The sequence below is a fragment of the Triturus cristatus genome, chromosome 4_2 (assembly GCF_964204655.1).
Source record: "Triturus cristatus chromosome 4_2, aTriCri1.1, whole genome shotgun sequence".
NCBI classification, from domain to species: Eukaryota; Metazoa; Chordata; class Amphibia; order Caudata; family Salamandridae; genus Triturus; species Triturus cristatus.
The window spans coordinates 940,133,641-940,148,278 of record NC_140586.1 but is presented as its reverse complement, the minus strand read 5'-3'; positions in this window follow the sequence as shown (position 1 = coordinate 940,148,278).

The window sequence follows — 14,638 nt, the reverse complement described above, 5'->3', positions numbered from 1 at the left end:
GGCGGTAGGTGGACTTTTTGACGTCTGACTCGTGGCAGTACCTACTTCTACTGAGGTGGTTGCGGATGTAGTTCACTGCCAGGACTTTGCAGATATGGCAGCTGATGGTAGTTGGCTCTTTGGTGCCACTGCCACATCCTCCCCGTTGGGATGGGGTAACGTCGGTCTCCACTGGGGGTGGGCTAACATCCATGATGACTGGCTCGTCCTCATCTTCCTCTTCTACACCTGCCTCCATAACTCTAAGGCTTTCTGAAACCTTCCTTTTCCCTAGCCTCGTCTGAGTCATCTTGTGGCATGTTTCACTCAGACTGAGGCGGGATCCAAGTGGCGTCTAGATCATCAGAAGGGGGGCTTGAAGAAGAAGATGATGCACCACTAACCCTCCTTTTTCTAGCTGGAGATCTGGAAGACAACGGATCTTCTGGAACAGATTGCTCTACTTCCTCAGCATGAAGCCCAATCTCTTGAACTGCTCCTATCTCGGGAGGAACTACTATTGGCAGTTGCGGCTGTTGTTCTTGTCCACTCTCTGAGTTTCCTGCAATGATTGGTTACTACTATGCGATAGAGATAATTCAATGTCTACATCACTGCTCGTCGCCGTGGCCGTGATTAGACTGGCTTCCTCTGTGACTGACATGGTCCTGGGCCTAGATTGGGGTGAGTCCACTGATTTTGGGGTGCTGTTCCCAGCTTGCTTCCCAGAGGCCAGTGCTGCAGGCACAGTTTTTTGTTTTTCTAAAAATATCTGGGGCGACATACCAGTGGTGGTGGTGCTAAGCTGCTTCATCTTCTCACTGGCTACTTTTTTTGGTAGCAGTTTTAGCACCTTTCTTTGTGGCCATCTTGAAGCTGTCAGCAGTGGCCCTTAGCTTCACCAGTTGAAGAGATGTCTGATGTGTGGGTTACTCACGCATCACGCCGTGCACAGGCCTTCTTTCTGGCAGTACTGTGGGGGGATGTGTTGTTGTCTTGTCTCTTGTTCTCTTCTTGTCGTGCACCTAAAAGAAAAGAATCAAGAAGGACATCAGTGAAACGTTGCATTGTTGCTGCTTAATTAGTAGCACAAACAAAAAAGATATCATTTCGTGTGGTCACTGCTGTTGCTCTCTTAATTAACAATACAGCAGTGTAAATAATAAATATATCTACTCATTCGTAAAATGGAAAACCACGGCAACATATACTTCATGGTGACTGAAAATTCAGAAAGAATAAGAGAGAGCAAAAACAACAACAACAACATACAGAAGAAACTGCTTTATGTGCGGCATGTGATGTCACGTCTCTCACGATGTGTGATATGGCACAGTACTGAGGGAGGAGCCCCAGACAAATGACAATGGAAGGAATAATCCCTAAACAATGAATGCTGTTGTGTACCTATAGCAGACATGGGGCTGATTTGATTGATGCACAATGTAGTGGAAAATCATATAAACAAAAAAAATTGTTTTTTAAATTATACAAAACAAATGTTAAAAATTGAAAAAATAATTGTACAATTACTTAAAAAAAATAGAAAATTAAAATAATTAAACATAAGTGAAGTTATCCTCAAAGATATAATGTTATTATTAAACTGCTATATCTGAAAGACACTATTAGTTTTAGATTCCTTACCATAGAGTTACAACCCAGGCATCAGACTGGATCTGGAGATTTTTTCTATGCGTCGGTAGGTGGCATCGGTCGACTACGCGACCGTCGTAGGCGGGGTGTTCGCTGGAATGACGTCGCTTTGTCTACTTAGTCGCTGCCCCTCAGTACTTTCTTTTTCCGCGCAAGCCACCGCACATCCGGAGAGAATGGTATCCTTAGTAATTTTTTGACTAGAGTTTTTTTTTAACTTTTGTCGACTTCTTTTATTGAATCGTTCGACTCCTGGTGCACGGAAGGATGTCGCATCGATGGACCGGCTTCAAGGCTTGTGTGTCCTGTCACAAGCTGATGTCAGTCACGGACCCACACCTCGTGTCCCTTTGGTGCCTGGAGCGCGTCCACGACCCAAAGTCGTGCTCCGACTGTCGGGCCATAATACCGAAATCTTTGCGGAAGTGGTTATGAAAGCTTCTAGAGGCCCGGCAGTCAGCTCCACCACCAATCTTCGTTGAAGTCTTCATCTTCGGGTAAGTCGAAGCACATAAAGAAGGAGAAGAAGCACCTTCACTCTTCGCTTTCTCCCCGTCCGTCAGCCGACGCGGGATGCAGATGGTCGTCGTCCTTCGGCACCACCCGCAGAACCTACTTTGATGGATCCGAGCTTCCCTTCCTTCCTGGGAGCCGGAGCGTCCCTTACCCAGCTTTCTCAGTTTTATGAAGCTCTCCACTCGCCCTCGATGCCGGTGGCTCCGGCGCCATGGGGCCCTCAGGGATCCAGGCCTGGATCTGGTTCGTTGCCGGTCGACCTTACGACACCTCTTCCGGCACCGATACCTCTGATGACGCCTCCGCCACTTCTGACGCAGGTTGTGTCTCCGACTGACGTCGACCCCGGCCTCCCCTTTGCCTTGGACTTGGAGCCGACTGGTACTTTTGTACCAATGTTCTCCCCCGGTGTTCCCTATTGTCCTGAGTGGCAGCCAGAGGAAGGTGAAGGTGAGGAGGACTGGGAGGGGTCTGGTCACCGTTTGGCAAATCAGCTCGAGATCCGGACTGGAGAGAGGAGTTGGGGGAAGCCAGTGGTCTGGATACCTCCCCAGACCTTGTCATGCTTTCCCCCTTAACGTGGCCACGGAGGAGGGAGCTTCTTATGCTGTGGTGTTGTGTAACGCGGCTGAGGCCTTGGGCCTTGAGCTTCCTACGGTGGCAGTCAGGATGAATCTCCTGACCGAACTGCTTCAGCCAGCAGCGGCCTCTTCGGAGCCCCTGCTGCCGTTCAATGAGGCCCTCACAGACAACCTTATAGGCACCTGGTCCAGGTCTAGCACAGGGTCTCCTGTGGATAGGATGATTGCCCAACGCCACTGCACGGCCCCAGGCGACCCCATTTTCCTCTCCCAACACCCTACCCCTGAGAGTTTGGTGGTCCAAGCCTTAACATCTAAAGGAATGTTCCCTTCTGCTCCCCAGATAGGGAATCCAAGAACCTGGACCTTCTTTGGAAGAAGATGTTTTATTCCGCCAGCTGATGACTGCGGTCGGTGAACACCACATGTCTCTTGTGTTGCTACACCCACTCGGTGTAGGATACTGTTGCTCAGGTGCTGCCACAGTGCCCAGAGGAGGCCCGGGTCACACTCTCTTGTGCAGTCGCAGAAGGGAGAGATGCATCAAAGTTCACCATTCGCTGTGGGCTGGACACCGCTGACTCGCTGGGTAGAACTATTTCTACATAAGTAGCTCTACAATGCTACACCTGGCTGAGATCCACTGGCTTTTTCGGGGATGTCCAATTAAGCCTTTTGGACATGCCCTTTGATGGCCGTTGCTTTTTTGGCAACAAGGCAGACAGCGCCCTCGGGTGCTTCAAGGACTCGCAACTCCTCTCGTCCTGCGCAGTCTGCCTTTCTCCCCGTTCGTGGCTTTGGAAGAAGTGCCCCACCACGTTCCTACCAGGCCTCTGCGCAGCTGGGGACGTGGAAACCAACGCAGTGGGAACCAACGCCATGGGTCTGTGGGCCAGCGGGCGGGCCAGTCCACCAGTGCCCGCTTTGCAGGAGCCTCTAAGCCTTCCTAGTCCGACCTTTCAGGGCCACCAGTTGCCAGTGGGCGGCAGGATCCGCCATCACCTTCCCCACTGGCACAACATCACATCAGACAGGTGGGTTTTGCAGATAGCCGGAAGGCCCTCGGCCCTGGAGAATGGATGGTAGCGTTAGACCTGCAGGATGCCTGTTTTCACATTCCCATCCTGCCTGCCGACAGGTGTTACCTACGGTTCACCGTAGGCCACGAGCATTTTCAGTTTACCGTGCTCCCCTTTGGCCTTACCAGCGCCCCTCGGGTGTTCACGAAAGTGATGGCGGTGGTCGCAAATCATCTGCACAGATCAGGGGTCCCAGTCTTTCCCTATCTCGACGACTGGTTGTTGAAGGCATGCTTGCCCCAGGCTGTCCACCTCCAGACTACGGTGGACCTTCTGCATTCACTGGGGTTCACTATCAAAGTGCCGAAGTCACACCTGATCCTCTCTCAGAAACTCCTTTTCATCGGAGCAGTTCTGGCTACAGCGCAGTTTCGGGCCTATCCTCCCGAACAGCGAGTCCAGGATATTCGGGCTATGATACCAATGTTTCAACCTTTATCCTGGATTTCGGTGAGATTGATCTTGAGGCTGCTGGGCCACATGGCCTCCTGCATCCTGCTGGTGGACCATGCCAGCTGGCACATGCGGGCTCTGCAGTGGGACCTGAAATTCCTGTGGTAGAAGCATCACTGAAATCTTTCCGATGTCACCCAGATCTCAGAGGGCACTGCACACTAATTGCAGTGGTGGCTAACAAACAAGGATTGGGTCAACGGCAGATCTCTCTTCCTTACCCAACCAGACTTCACAGTGGTGTCAGATGCTCCAGCCGTGGTCCCTGCAGGTAACCTCGGTGGGGCTGTGTGAGGGGGAATTTCGAGGCACGATGCAGAGGAAACATTAAATAAACAATAAATGTTCCCTCTGCATCGTCCCTCAAAATCCCCTCTTACATGGACCCACCGCTGTTACCTTCACAGAGCGCGGCTGGGTGCGTCCCTTCTGGGATGGGGCAGCCACATGGGAGAGGCGGAGATCTGAGGCCTCTGGTCTCCAGCGGAGTCCGGGCTCCACATTAACCATCTGGAGCTCCGGGTGATTTGTCTCACACTGAAAGCATTCCTTACTTCTGTCAAGGAAAACGTAGTGCACGTGTTTACGGACAACACCAACGCCATGTGGTACTGCAACAAACAATGCGGGGTGGGGTTGTGGACCCTATGTCAAGAGGCCCTTCGCCTCTGGACATGGCTGGAACATTAGGGCATGTACCTGGTGGTTCAACACCTGACAGGTTCACTGAACGCCAGGGCAGACAAAATCAGCTGCTGGTGCTTGATGGATCACAAATGGTGTCTTCACTCGGAGGTGATGCAAGGTCTTTTTCAGCAGTCAGGAGACCCTTGATTAGATTTGTTTGCCACCGAAGAGACTGCGCGATGTCAGCAGTTCTGCGCGTTGGAATTTCCAAGCTGGCAGTCGCTTGGAGACACTTTCCGTTGCGAGTGGAATTGCGTTCTTCTATCTGCCTTTCCGCCTATACCACTTCTGCCCAGAGTGCTGAAGAACATCAAGCGCGACCGGGCCCAAGTCATTCTTGTGGCTTCGGATTGGGCACAAAGAATCTGGTATACCGAGCTCTTGAACATGGACATCGATCCTCCGATCAGACTGCCTCTTCGGGAGCATCTTCTGTCGCAGCAGCAGAGGACGGTCCTCCACCCAAACCTGTCCAGACTTAACCTCCTTGCGTGGAGATTGAGCGGCGACAGTTGTCAGCTTTTGACCTTCCTTCCGAAGTCTGTAATGTAATCTCAGCAACGAATAGTCCCTCCACTAAAACGGTATACGCCTAAACATGGAACAAATTTGTGGCATGATAGACAGCAAAGGCTGTGGAGCCCCTTTCTGCCCCCCTTTCGGAGGTTTTCCTCTTCATTCTTTCTTTGGCCCAGCCGGGCTCTGCTCTGGGCACCCTTAAAGGCTATATGTTGGCCTTTCTTTGCCTTCCTGGTCAGCCTTCTCTTTTCAAGTCCTCTTTTGTAAATAGATTTCTTAAGGGCATTACTCATCTCTTTCCTCCTATTCCTTTCATAATGCCCCAGTAGAGTTGAATCTGGTTTTAATGTACCCTATGTGTGCTCCTTTCGAGCCTTTACATAATTGTCCTCTCAGACTCTTGATTCTGAAGACTGCTTTTCTGGTTGCCATCACCTCTGCTCGCAGGGTGAGTGAGCTTCAGGCTATTTCTTCTAAACCTCCTTTCCTTGCTGTTCATCCGGACAAGGTTGTCCTTCGAACTCGACCTTCTTTTCTTTCCAAAGTGGTTACCTCTTTCCACATAGGACAACCCTACACTTTGCCCATCTTCTTTCTGCCCCCGCATCCTTCCAAGGAGGACGAGAGACTCCACCGTCTGGATCAAAAACGTGCGTTATCATTTTATCTGATGGGCACAAAACAATTCTGGGTGGATGATCAACTCTTTGTTGGCTATGTGGGCACCAAGAAAGGTTGGGCTGTGAAAAAATGGATCATATCTCGGTGGGTCATCCTTTGCATTAAAATCTGTTATTCCTTGGTGAAAAAGGAGCCTCCGGTAGGGCTGCATGCCCATTCCACCAGTGTGATGGCAGCTACTACTGCTTTAGGACGTGTGGCCCCCCTCTGTGACATTCTGCCAGGCAGCCACGTGGGCATCACTGCACATGTTCGCTAAACATTACTGCCTGGATAGTCAAGTCTGGAGAGACGGCTTCTTAGGCTGTTCAGTTCTCCAGGACGTTCTGGTGTGAACTTGTTTCGCAGACCCTCCTCCGGAGTTGGTATTGCTATGGTATCTATTCTTAGGTAAGGAATATATAACTAATAGTCTCTTTCAGATGAACAAGTTACTTACCTTCGGTAACGATATATCTGTAAGAGATATATATTAGTTATAGATTCCTTACCACCCCACCCATCCTTCCCGTTCTGTGAACTGACTTCTAGAGTAAGGGACTCCCTTTTAGGGCCCTAGTTTTGTGCACCAGTGGTCAGTGTCTTGCATGGTTCTGCGCTTCTGACGTGTAATGCCATGTAAAGAACTGACGTCAGCGCGCAGGGGCGGCGTCTAAGTAGACATCGCGACGTTATTCCAGCGAACACGATGCCAGCGATGGACGCGGAGTCGACCAACGCCACCTACTGATGTGCAGGGGTACGGCTAAAGAAAAAATCTACGGATCCAGTATGACGCCTGTGGGTAATTCTAAGGTAAGAATCTATAACTAATATGTCTCTTACAGATATATCGTTACTGAAGGTAAGTAGCTTGTTCCTCATTGTTCAACCATCCACGCAGCCTATGGCAAAAAGGGGTAATGTGGTTGGATGCCCAAAATGGCTCAATACACAAAAGAGCCATCGGGTCAGAAAAACAAAGTGACGTCACAAATGGGAAACATACTTGACTAACCGGGGGTGTCAAGAATCAGTCCCAGGTCCAAACACTCCTCAGGATTCGGGCGCCGCTATATGGGTCCACCTCTCGACGTCACCAACTTCCTGCACTAACGGCACGGAAGACTGGAGCAATCGAGTGAGGGAAGGGAAGGATGGGAACAGCGGGGAGTAGAACCTGTAAAGAAAGTTAACATACAAAACAAAACATAACAAAATGCAAGCCACAAAAGACTACTCTCAGTACTTCTCGCTAGTGTGTATCTTTATGATGAAGAGCCTCCTTATTTCCTTAGAAACACTCATACCATCACTCTGGTAGCACCCATACACAACTCTCGTCCGATAACAAAGCAATAAAAAATTTATAAGGTCTGAGTCATGCCTGAACGCTCTCAGGGAAACCTAACAGGACACTAGGTCGGTACAAATACACAGAATGCAGTACTTCAAGAAACGATATCTCTGTGGGTTATACTTTGATAGGGTTGAGTCTTTTGTCTCTGAAGTGTTATAGCCTTAAGTCTGCTGGATGCTCTAACCAGCGATAGCTCCAAAATGAAGTCGAGTAATGTTACCCCACCTCTCTAAGAATCAGCGATTCCTCTAAGCTACTTCTATGATATCTCACTATGTTGCAAAACACAGTTAGAAAATAGGTCTTACTCCAGACCAATTACGGGAGCTTCTATGACCAAGAAACAACTGCCAACGGCCAGCCGGCCATGCACTCCTTTATGTTGTACACTTGTTAGTTCAGGTATGTCAACGACACACCCACACTTCTGATACCTGCTGTTTGCCGGTCTATTGGCACTCCGCCGGTGTAGCGGGTCTCTCGTAACCCTCCTGCGATTGTTGCAGTAATCGCGGCTGTCCTGGAGATGGCCAATAAGCTCCCCGTCGCTCTGCCGGGAAACCCAGGACACTGAGGCAGGGCTCCGGGTAGACAAAAATAGAAAATGCCGACTCGCTCGGCAAACTAGGTGCAGAAACTCCCAGACGCTCTGCCGGGACCCTAGACACGGAGACGGGGCTCCGGGTTTAACAACTTCGGAAATTGCCGATGCTCTCGGCCAAAAGGTGCAGATCACCCCCACGGCACCAATACCGCGGGAAAGTGTAGTACAGGTCGCCGCCCGTCAATACAGGAAACTTTAATTATGCACAACGGCTTGCGTGCGTCCCGGGCGTTTTATGCCCGTGGCTCCTCCCCCTCTACACACGGGATTCTGGGAACCGTAGTCTCGGCAGGCGCTCTATATACGGATCCTGACAGTAGGTCCCCCGCCAGGCGCCTCCTAGAACCCGGTTTATCCGGGTGTTTTCCATAGAAAGCCTTGAGTTTTGCCGGAGCGTGTACGTGGTTACTGGGCACCCACGAATCCTCCTCAGCCGAGTACCCCTTCCAGGAGATCAGATACCACAATTTCCCTCCCCTGAACTTGGAATCCACTACACGCTGAACCTCGTATTCCAGACCGACGTCTGTGGAAACCGCAGGGGGAGGTCTGCGCACTCCTCCTTTGGCCGGTTTCAGAAGGCTACAGTGGAACACTGGGTGAATACGCAACGATCCAGGAAGCTGAAGTTTATAAGCCACCGGATTCACCTGTTTGAGCACCCGATAGGGGCCGATGTAACGTGGGTGAAAAACACTCCGCAACTTAAAATGGAAATTCTTCGTGGACAACCACACCCTGTCCCCCTGTTTATACTGTGGGCTCTCCGCCCGGTGTTTATCCGCCCAGTTTTTATACCGAAGTTTGGCCGCCACCAAGCATGTCTGCACTCGGGAGTGCCCTTGACGCACCTTTCTCATGTGTTCTTGTAGGGATGGTTGATTCAGGACCCGGCCCGGCATGACTAATGGCAGGATTCTAGCGTCATACCCAAAGTTGGCCCTGAAAGGTGAGACACCGATGGAGCTGTGGTGGGCGTTGTTATAGGCCAATTCTGCCATCCATAACAGGGCCACCCAGGATTCGTGAGCACTTTCAGCATAACACCTCAGATATTTCTTCACCGTTTGGTTTAACCTTTCGGTTTGTCCATCCGTCTGAGGGTGGAAACTGGAGGACAACGCCGAGTCGATCTGCAGAGCTTTACACCACCCTTGCCAGAACCGTGCCACAAACTGAGGGCCTCTGTCGGACACAATGACTTGCGGAATTCCATGCATCTTTACTATGTTTTGTAACAACAGTTGAGCTGTTTGTCCCGCTGTAGGCAGTGTCTTGCACGGAATAAAGTGGCCCATCTTGGTTAGGCTGTCTATGACCACCAGAATGGCCGAATGCCCTTGATCCTCCGGGAGGCCGGTGATGAAATCCAGGCTGATATTTTGCCATGGGGCCTGGGGTGTTGGTAAGGGAACCAGTTTGCCTCTGCGGGTGGTTGTGTCTGTCTTCCCCCTTGCGTAATCCTCGCACCTCGACACCCAATTCTTCACGTCCTGAACTAGAGATTTCCAATAAAAGTATCTTTGCACCAAATGCGTGGTCTTTAGTATGGCCGGGTGCCAGGCCAAAGGAGAGTCGTGGCACCACTCAAACGCTCTTCTTCTAAGGGCGTGTGTGGGTAGGAACAAGGTCTTGTTCTGAAACGGTAGCCCTCCCTGGATCATGCGTGCCGGGCATTTGTCCGCCCAACAGTTCCAAGCCTCCGGACTCCTGTTTGTTCGTATGCTTTCCAAATACTCTTCTGCTCGCAATGCGCATATCACCTTGGACGGCGGTATGATAGCCTCTTTGTGATCTTCTTCTTTGCCTACCACGGCCATTACTCGGGATAGAGAATCGGCCTTTCGGTTGTCTACCCCCGGGCGGAAGGTAATGATGAAATTATACTCCTCAAAGAAAAGCATCCACCTCATCTGTCTGGGTGACAGACGCCTGGCGGTTCGTAAATACTGTAAATTCCGATGATCGGAATATACCGTTACCGGGAACCTGGCCCCCCATAGATACGGGCGCCATTCCTGGCACGCCTTTTTAATAGAGAGGAGTTCTTTTTCCGCAATGTTATAATTCCTCTCGGCCGGTAACAGTTTCTGTGACAGATAGGCCACCGGGTGAAGCTGCCCTGTGTGTTTGTCTCTTTCTGAAAGGATGGCCCCGATCGCTTCATTAGACGCATCCGCCTCAACTATGAAAGGCACATCCAATTGAGGGTGTCGCAATACCGGTGCAGAGGTAAACGCCTCCTTCAGGTATTCAAAGGCCTGGTTAGCTTCGGTGGTCCAGGCGAATGCCACGCCTTTTCTGAGAAGCCATGTAATAGGAATAGCCCGTTGGGAGAACCCTTGTATAAATCTCCGATAGTAATTAGAAAACCCCAGGAAGCACTGTACATCCCTCACATTTTGGGGAACCGGCCACTCCTGTACCGCCTGAACCTTTCGCTCTGACATACTCATACCATCCGGACGGAGTATCACTCCCAAAAATTCCACTTCCGTCACCCCAAACTCGCACTTGCTCAGTTTGCAAAACAGCCTGTGCTTTCTTAACTCTTTTAGTACCTGGTGCTTAGTGACCGACTCAGAATAAATCAATATGTCGTCAATATAGACGACGACTGTTCTATCGACGAAGTCTTTAAGGACGTCATTCAAGAAGTACTGGAATGCCGCTGGGGCGTTACACAACCCGAACGGCATTACCAGGTACTCAAACAGACCATAACGGGTTTTAAACGCGCTCTTCCACTCGTCCCCGCTACGAATGCGTACCAAATGGTACGCCCCGCGCAGATCCAACCGCGTGTAGATCCTTGCCTCCCTTACTTGATCCAATAGGACCGGAATAAGGGGTAGCGGATACCGGTTACGAACGGTATTTTTGTTGAGCATGCGATAGTCGCAGCAGGCTCTCAAATCCACGTTTGCCTTCGCAATAAAGAACAAAGGCGAGGCTGCTGGTGAGCGGGACGGGCGAATGAAACCTATCTCCAAAAAATGATCGAGATACTCTCGTAGATGTTTAGTCTCCGGTTCTGATAGCGCATAGACCCTACACATAGGGATCACAGCTCCTTAAACCAAATCGATCTGGCAGTCATACGGCCTATGTGGAGGAAGGGACTCGGCCTGTTCTTTGCTAAATACGTCTGCATATCTCCGGTATTCTTCGGGTAGACTAATGTTCTTTTCGGCTGCCGTGGCTGCCACCCACTTGTGTGCCACAGCGGTGGCCCCCGAACTCCCTCCTACCAACATATGCTCCTGACATTCCTCCGACAAGAACTGAACAGTTCGACCTCTCCAATCGATGGTGGGATTGTGAAGGCTGAACCAGGGCATTCCCAATATTATCTCGTACTGTGGAGCATCTATAATATTCAAAGCCAAGAAGTCGATGTGACACATCTCACATGCTTTACAAGTTAGCCTTAGTTGTTCGGTCTGTTCTATGAGTAAACCTGAGGTGAGAGGTTTGCCATCCACCGCCAATACTTCTTCGGGTATTTTCCTAGCGATCCTTCCTATCGCTAACCTGTCCACCAGTCCACTATGAATGAAATTACCGGTTGCCCCTGAATCCAACATGGCTTTGATCTGAAAGGTTTGTCTGCTGGTATCCAGCCACATGATTAGTTCGAAATGTCTTTCGACGTCACCCTGTTGAGTGGTTGCCAGGGACGGAATGGTCCACTTGTGCACCACTGCCTCTTTGGAGTCTTCTCCACCCTTTGGGGAAACGTTTCCTCCGGCCACGGTTGCTATTGCCTTTTTATTCCTATAACTCCCCCCTGGTCTTTTGGGACGGGCAGGGCACTCGCGGACGTAGTGGCCCTTCTTACCGCAGTACATACACAGGCCTTGTGTTCGTCTGCACTCCCTTTCAGTTTTCGACAATGGGGCACGTACCGCTCCTACTTCCATAGGCTCCGACGTCACCCCACTTCCCCCGGCTTCCTTACTCAATTTGTCTCCCCGGAATCTATCGCCCCCCCGGTCTGTAATCCGACTGTCCAAACGTAAGGCTAAACTTATTAGAGCCTCACACGTTTTGGGCTGGGGATCTATTCGAGCAATGACATCCTTCAATTCACTACAGAGGCCCTGATAGAACAGGGACATTCGTTTCTCTTCCGGCCATGCCGCTTCTGCTACCAAACGATTAAACGTGGTTAAATAGGTTACTAGCTCTGTCCTACCTTGTTTTAATTCCAGGAGCTCCCTATCAGCGCTAAATGTGGTAGTTCTTCTGTCAAAAACACCCTCCAAAGCTGTTCTGAAATCATCCCAATCCGATAAAACCGGATCATTATGGCGTACCAAGGGCACCGCCCAATTGGCTGCATCACTAGCCAAGTAGGAGATAGCAAACGCCACCCTAGAATGATTGGTAGGAAATGAGGATGGCCTACAAGAGAAGTGCATCAGGATCTGAGTGAGGAATACTTGTATCTTATGGGGATCTCCTGCATACCTCTCGGGATTGGCTAATGGAATAGGGGGGGGGTACCGTGACCTGTATCGGATGCATCCCTGATCCTACATCAAAAGGATTCCTTGCCAACCTCTCCACTTTGTCCCGTAAATCCACCGCTTCTGCCCTAGATGCTGCCAACTCTCGTTGTACAGCGGCAAGCGCAACTAAAACTTCTTCCATAACGCGTCTCTAACCACCCCCCGAACCGGGAGGAGTCTCAATACGTGGGTGCGTAATTCTGTCAAGAATCAGTCCCAGGTCCAAACACTCCTCAGGATTCGGGCGACGCTATATGGGTCCACCACTCGACGTCACCAACTTCCTGCACTAACGGCACGGAAGACTGGAGCAATCGAGTGAGGGAAGGGAAGGATGGGAACAGCGGGGAGTAGAACCTGTAAAGAAAGTTAACATACAAAACAAAACATAACAAAATGCAAGCCACAAAAGACTACTCTCAGTACTTCTCGCTAGTGTGTGTCTTGATGATGAAGAGCCTCCTTATGTCCTTAGAAACACTCATACCATCACTCTGGTAGCACCCATACACAACTCTCGTCCGATAACAAAGCAATAAAAAATTCATAAGGTCTGAGTCATGCCTGAACGCTCTCAGGGAAACCTAACAGGACACTAGGTCGGTACAAATACACAGAATGCAGTACTTCAAGAAACGATATCTCTGTGGGTTATACTTTGATAGGGTTGAGTCTTTTGTCTCTGAAGTGTTATAGCCTTAAGTCTGCTGGATGCTCTCTCCAGCGATAGCTCCGAAATGAAGTCGAGTAATGTTACCCCACCTCTCTAAGAATCAGCGATTCCTCTAAGCTACTTCTATGATATCTCACTATGTTGCAAAACACAGTTAGAAAATAGGTCTTACTCCAGACCAATTACGGGAGCTTCTATGACCAAGAAACAACTGCCAACGGCCAGCCGGCCATGCACTCCTTTATGTTGTACACTTGTTAGTTCAGGTATGTCAACGACACACCCACACTTCTGATACCTGCTGTTTGCCGGTCTATTGGCACTCCGCCGGTGTAGCGGGTCTCTCGTAACCCTCCTGCGATTGTTGCAGTAATCGCGGCTGTCCAGGAGATGGCCAATAAGCTCCCCATCGCTCTGCCGGGAAACCCAGGACACTGAGGCAGGGCTCCGGGTAGACAAAAATAGAAAATGCCGACTCGCTCGGCAAACTAGGTGCAGAAACTCCCAGACGCTCTGCCGGGACCCTAGACACGGAGACGGGGCTCCGGGTTTAACAACTTCGGAAATTGCCGATGCTCTCGGCCAAAAGGTGCAGATCACCCCCACGGCACCAATACTGCGGGAAAGTGTAGTACGGGTCGCCGCCCGTCAATACAGGAAACTTTAATTACGCACAACGGCTTGCGTGCGTCCCGGGCGTTTTATGCCCGTGGCTCCTCCCCCTCTACACACGGGATTCTGGGAAACGTAGTCTCGGCAGGCGCTCTATATACGGATCCTGACAGGGGGGGGGTTCCCTTTTAATGACAGTTTCCCTCACACACCAGAGGTGTCCTGCTTAATCATGGAGATTCCTCCTCACATCTTGAAGCCTAGTCAAGATGCAGACTACAATTCCCTTGCTGCGAGGGAGGAGCTCAGTGATGTTTTCAGGTGTACGGGGTATTACTAGAACCCAATGAGAGCAAATAGAGTCAAGGGAATAAGTGCAGTGCATAAAGGTGAGTGAGTAAAACTAGCTAAGGGGTCAACCTGATGAGTTTTATTCTTGCCTCTCTGTGCCAGGGTTAAAAACAAAAGACATGTAGTGTGGCTACAATCATTAGATGCAGGCGCACCAAGTAGTGATCGACGTGTTTCAGCCTAAGACCTAGAAAGTGTGGCTTTCATCAGGATCTCTATTAAAGCTACTGCTGTGTACTAAAGTGAAATGATAAAACATGAGAAAAAATGCATAGGTGTGTTGATACTAAACCAGTGATCCAAGAAATTTGGTAGAACGGATCCACCGGTCGGACCTGTGAATGGCAAATAAACAACGGAACGTGCAGTGACATCAGTTTGAAAATGTGCTAAA